At 34.7% G+C, this 6,426-nt stretch overlaps 1 pseudogene; it reads right to left on the bottom strand.

The window, feature by feature from the left end:
- Window positions 1-867: 867 nt before the first annotated feature.
- LOC111723923 lies at window positions 868-1,146 on the bottom strand (annotated as a pseudogene).
- Between the last annotated feature and the right edge of the window lie 5,280 nt (window positions 1,147-6,426).

Genomic DNA, 6,426 nt, shown 5'->3' on the forward strand with positions numbered 1-6,426 from the left:
TCTCTATTGTTTTTTTTTTTTTTATTTTTTTATTTTGTTCAAGACTATTCTAATCTTCACTATTCACCCCCATAACTTTGGTTTGGTTTATTCTTTTTCCCCATGTACTCAGGCTCTTTCTCTGCAATGAACACCTGCGGATGAATTGCCCAAGGGTCCACCCCCAGCTGTAAATCATCTTGCATAGAGGTCATCTGGCTCTTGGAGTCCTCTATAGTAGCTTTTTTGTCTCACTTTTCTTCCTTTGCTGTCTTTCTTGATGTTTTAATTTATCTATTTTTGTAATGACTTGTTTTAATTTTTTTCTCATTTATTGTATCTTTATAGGGTTTATTATGTATGTGTTACCATGATCTTACATAGAATATCTTATGATGACTTGTTTTTAGGTGATGCCAACTTACTCTCATTTTTATATACACAAAAACTATAGACTTTTAGTTCTCTTCATACTTTTTGTGTTTTTGATGTCATAAATTTCATCTTTTTATTGTGTATTCACTAATATGTTTATATTTTTGGATTTCTTAAAATACTTTTATTTCTAACTCTGATGAGAATAAACAATATTTCCAAATTATAATATTATGTATTTCTCTATATTTTACCTTTATCTGTGAGCTTTCATATACTTTTATGCTGCCGCTTAGCATCCTTTCATTTCAACTTAGCATTTTTTGGAAAGCTTGTCTAGTGGTCATAACTCCCTCAGATTCTGTTTATCTGTGAAAGTCTTTATCTTACCTTCATTTCTTAAGGATAGTTTTGCCAGATATAGTATTCTCGATTGGCAGGCTTGGTTGATTTTTTTCTGTTACCAATTATGCCATTTATTATAGGCCAGTGACATCTGAAAAGGTGGAGCTTTTAGTGGTCTTTCAATCCCTTCAGTCTTCTGATAGCAGATTTTACTGTGACAGCAGGAGTGGTATTATAGGTCCAGGCACCACCAGCTATTATTTTCATGTAAGGACCACAGTCCTAGATCCTCATAGATTGCCTTTTCATCTTAGTTTTACCACAGAAGGAGCAAGTGAATTTGTTGTGCTACATGATTTCAATTTTCTTCACTATTTTCTGGAGGGAGGCACCATAGCAGGTTCCATATTTACCAAGAAGCCTGATCTTCTAGGTATGTTTAGCCATGTCACTGTGAACCAGGTCCAAGCCTCGAGATCCTAGCACCTTGACTATATCATCCCATTCCCTTCTGGCCTGAAAGATTATAGCTGGAAATCTATTGATAGTCTTAGTGAGATTCCTTTGTATGTAACAAGTTGCTTTTCTCTTGCTGCTTTCAAAATTCTCTCTTTGAATTTTGGTACTTTGATTATAATGTGTGTTGGTTTGGTCTTCTTTGTGTTTGCTGTATTGGAAAACTACAGGGTTTCTTTAATGTGGATATCTATTTCCTTCCCCAGATTAGGCAAATTTGGGGGACTTATTTTTTAAAATATGATTCTTTCCCTTTCTTTGTCTCTCTTCTCCTTTTGGGACTACCATAACGTGTATATTAGTTTATTTTATAGTATTCCATAGCAAAAGGCATTCTTAACTTTTTTTTTAATTATTTTTTTCTGTTTGTTCCATTGACTGGTTGATTTTAAACTGCCTGCTTTGAAATTTGCTGATTCTTTCTTCTTGACCAAGTGTGCTGTTGAACCTCTCCAGTAATGTTTTTATTTCAGTTATTGGATTCCTCATTTCCAAAATATTTTTGGTGTTTAAAAATATAGATAGAGGGTGGCATCTGTGGCTCAAAGGAGTAGGGTGCCAGCCCCATATACGAGAGGTGGTGGGTTCAAACCTGGCCCAGTCCAAAAACTGCAAAAAAAAAAAAAAAATTATATATAGATAGATAGATTCTCTTTTTGAACTACTCCTTTGTTTGTATATTCTTTTCCTGAACTTTTTGAGCATTTTAAATTATGAGTATTTCAGGCTCTTTATCAGATAATTCATTGGTTTCTGGATATTTAATTATCTTTTGTTTGGGCCATATTTTCTTATGTTTTTGTGTGTTAACACTTTGTGTTGCTGTCTGAACATTTAAAAAAATTAGCCATCTTTCCAAGTCTTTATAGACTGGGTTAGTACATGGGAGGATCTTTACCAATCAAACAACCTAGAGATTTTGGGGGACTCTCTGACCTTATCTATGATTTCTCTGGACTTGTGCATATAAATATTTAATTAAAGAAATTTGCCTGTTTCTTTTTCAGGAATTTATAATAGTATTTTGTTTCCTTGGATACGTGTCTGGGTGTACTGTTTGAGTTCTCTGGAGTAGCAGCCCATCATCCAACTCCTTTTATTTTTATTTTGTTCTCAGGAACCCCCAGGCATCTAGAGTATGCTGAGTGTCATCAACACTCCAAAGTAGGCAAGACAGAAGTCAGTCTCCCTGACATTCCTGTAAACTTTCTGAATATGGATATATGTTTTCATCTTATTTTTCCCTTTATTGGGAGCAGCTGTGGGCTGTTAGCTTCTCTGATCATATCATGCTGAACTGGGGAAAGGGAGTGGTAGTGACTTCATACTAGTCCAAATTATCACTTTTATTGTCAGCTGCCCTGAGGCATGTTGACAGTGCTGAGTCCCTTCATTGCTCATTTAAAAACAGAAAAAGAGTGGAAAGATGAAGACCAAAGACAGAACAGGCTCATGCCAGTTAAGTCTTCCTTTATAATAGCAATTTCTGCTTAAATTGCATTGACCATAGATAGGTATATTGACAGCCTCAATTGTGTTAGTTAAGAAGCTTAATATTTTCATCTGAGCACATTTTGACCCCTATAAAACTGGATTTCTGTTAATAAAGGAGACAAGAGAACAGATTCTTTCTGAGCAACCAGCAGAGATTAACCATAGCCTTATAACTCTCTGCTTAGCAGTTAGTCTGCTTGATGTTCAGTTTCTTCATACTTGAAATGAGATAAAGAAAGTATCTTATGGAGTTATTGTGAGCACTTAAGGCAGTTATTGCTTGTTAAAACTCATAAATATAATGGTCTATCATAGATATATATCACTTTTATTGGCAGTGCTAAATGAATTTTTGGTTATTGTATATCTTGTATGATAAATAATAAATAATTATATTTGTATTTAAAGTAAAGCTTCTGGGAATAATACATGCATAAATTTTTCCTTTAGTTTATTATGTTCTTAGGAAAATGCATAGAAATTAAAAATACTGGATCAAGGAGTTTGGACATTTTTAAAGCACTTGATTCATCTTAATCAGGCATCATCAAACTACGTCCTGTGGGCCACATGCAGCCGGCCTAGGAGATTTATCTGGCCTGCCAGGTGTTTTTGCTGCTGCTGCCTGTCCTGCTTAGCAGCCAACTCATCCCAGGGCCTGCAGTCCAGCCCTCCAATCGTCTGAGGGACAGTGAACTGGCCCCCTGTTTAAAAAGTTTGAAGATCCCTGATTGCTCTTCAAGTATTTTAACATAATTTATTTCCACAGCAGTTCTCATTCTTCACTCTAAACTACCTCATTGAGTATAGTGAGTATAGTGATTAAAAATGAAATTACTAATTTTATAAGAGATATAGAAAAGACAATTACCTGCTCACCAAAACTCAGGCTTCCTCTTCATTCTGGGCATACTATTTATCTTTATTTCCCATTTGCCTTGTGTTCTATGTGTTCTGTGACTGAGTTCCAGCAGTAGAATCTGAGTAGACATGATGTGCCGCCTTTTGGGGTCTTTCCCCCACATTCTCTCACATAAATTTCTCCACATTCTTCTCCTCTTTTGCATGGCTGAGATGGTAACAAGGATAGAGAGCTTCAAAACCAAAGGCTTGAACATGGCAAACCTTCTTCATGTGGTGCCTGAATCCTACCTTTCTGCCGTCCCATGCTCATATTAAATGAGCAGGAAATAAACGCCCATTGTAATAGTTTCTAACTTGAGGCACATAGTTCTCTAAGGGGTCCATAAATAAAATTCAGGAGGTCTGTGAACTTGGAATGGAAGAAAATCATAAAGAAGCACCATTATTAATATATATTAAATATATTATCTCATTCCTCACAGGAGCATTGTGTGATAGGTAGAATAGAAATGATACTTGTATTTATTCTTGAGGAAACTAAGACAATAAGCAATTTGTCTAAGGTTAGACACTTGGAAACAATTAAAATTGGTTTCAAGTTGAAGATTGAGGAGTGAGATAATATATTTGGAATTCCTTTATAAACTAAAGAATATTATAGGTAAAATTCAACATTTAATTAAAGTTACTGTTTTGCTGGAGCTAGAGATTGACATAACTGTTGTCTTCAACCACACCGTCATATTCTTTAAAACAAAATTTGCTTTAACAAAGATAGGTCTTGGATATCATCCAAGAAGCTTTCATTTTCCTAGAGAAGTCAAAAAGATGTCATTATAAGTTCATCTCATGACATGGACTCTGGCACTGCTATTAGACACAGGTTAAAGTTTATATACCTTCCAGTGTTTGAATGGAAAAATTGGGGTAAAAATTAATAATCTGGCCTCATAAGACCTGAAGTTGAAATTAGGGAATGGAAGCTAGGAGTAAGTTATACAAAGAAAACAAGAGGCTGGTCTTAGTTATATTAAAGAGTAACTATTTCAAATAGCAATTAAGATTACAAATGGCTAAGAGTTGTCAAATTTATACATGTCAAAGTCCAGTTTTCAAGATGTTTAGGTGTAGGTGGAACACAATGGTGATATGTTCAGTAACATTTAATATAGAGCTGCATTTTATTTCCTTGCAAAATAAACACATTCCTTGGAGACACTACACACCACTATATCTTCCAAAATTATATGTACATATTGTGATTGATATGTTTCTACTCTGAAATTACCATTTTGTGTCTGCAGTCTGTGCCATTGTTATAGAGAGAATTAGCACAAGCATCACCAGGAGAAGTGCATTTCCCTACTGAATGATGCCCAATACTGTAAATATGTTTACAAAAACAGTGCATTTTAAATAGACTCCATGTGAAGTCTTTGTGGCTTTTTTGAAAGATAAAGAAATGTTAAAATGTTTTTACCAATAATGAGAGGAATTGGTGAAGGATCTAGTATTCTATGGGCACCTACTACGTGTCACTCATGCACAGCAGTATGTTACAATCATAGCATTAAAGGCTTCCACTCATAATAGATTTATAGGTTTACAAGTTTACCAGTGTTAACTTAATAAAGCAGAGGCATTATTCCAAAGATGGGAACTCGATTATGCAAAACCGTGTTTAGAAAAGTTCTGGTTCTTATATACTTTAAAAATTACTTGATCTTTTTAAGCTTTATTTTTCATTTCATTAAAATGGGAATACTACTACTACTGATAAGAGTGATATTAATATACAGTTTTATAATAACATATTAGTAATAGGTAATAATAATCATAATGTGATGAAGCAAGATAATACATGATTGTGTATTATACAAGATATGTAAATACAAGATTTTACTCAGTGTCTAAATTTTAGAAGCAGTAAATAACTATTCATAATTATTATTAAGATTCCAAAAGCTTTTTCTTTTCTTTTTTTTTTAAGGAATTTTTTTAATTTACTTTTTTATTAGATCATAATTGTGTACATTAATTCTATCATAGGATACAGTGTGTTGCTTCCATATGCAGTTTGGAAAACTCTCATCCAACTGGCTAACATAGCCATCACGTCTTTCTCATAATTTTTGTGTTAAGACATTTATATTCAACCTTTAGAAAATTCACATGTACCCTAATAGGATAAATTATAGGCGTGGTCCCCACAATATCATTCTCTTCACTCATCCTTCCCCTTCCCCTCCCCCCCTTTCCCCGTAGTCTAGGGCTCCATTCGGATTGTAGCTTTCCTAAGATAGCTAACAAGTAGTTTCATAATAGTGTTGAGTACATTGGATACTTTTTCTTCCATTCTTGAGATACTTTGCTAAGGTGGACATTTTCCAGCTCCATCCATGTAAACATGAAAGAGGCAAGGTCACCATCTTTCTTTCTTTGTGGCTGTATGGTATTCCATGGTGTACATATATCACAATTTATTGATCCATTCATGGGTCGATGGGCACTTGGGCTTCTTCCATGACCTAGCGATTGTGAATTGGGCTGCAATGAACATTCTGGTACAGACATCTGTATTATAGTGTGCTTTATGGTCTTCTCGATATATACCCAACAGAGGAATTACAGGATCAAATGGTAGATCAATATTTAGATCTCTGAGTGTTCTCCATATGGTTTTCCAAAAGGGACGTTTGCATTCCCACCAGCAGTGTAGTAGTGTTCCCTTTTCTCCACAACCCTGCCAGCATCTGTGATTTTGGGATTTTGTGATATGGGCTAATCTAACTGGCATTAGATGATATCTCAGAGTGGTTTTGATTTGCATTTCTCTGATGATTAAGGATGGGG

The sequence above is a fragment of the Otolemur garnettii genome, unplaced genomic scaffold (genome assembly GCF_000181295.1).
Source record: "Otolemur garnettii isolate 467f Iridium unplaced genomic scaffold, OtoGar3 scaffold00017, whole genome shotgun sequence".
NCBI lineage: Eukaryota > Metazoa > Chordata > Mammalia > Primates > Galagidae > Otolemur > Otolemur garnettii.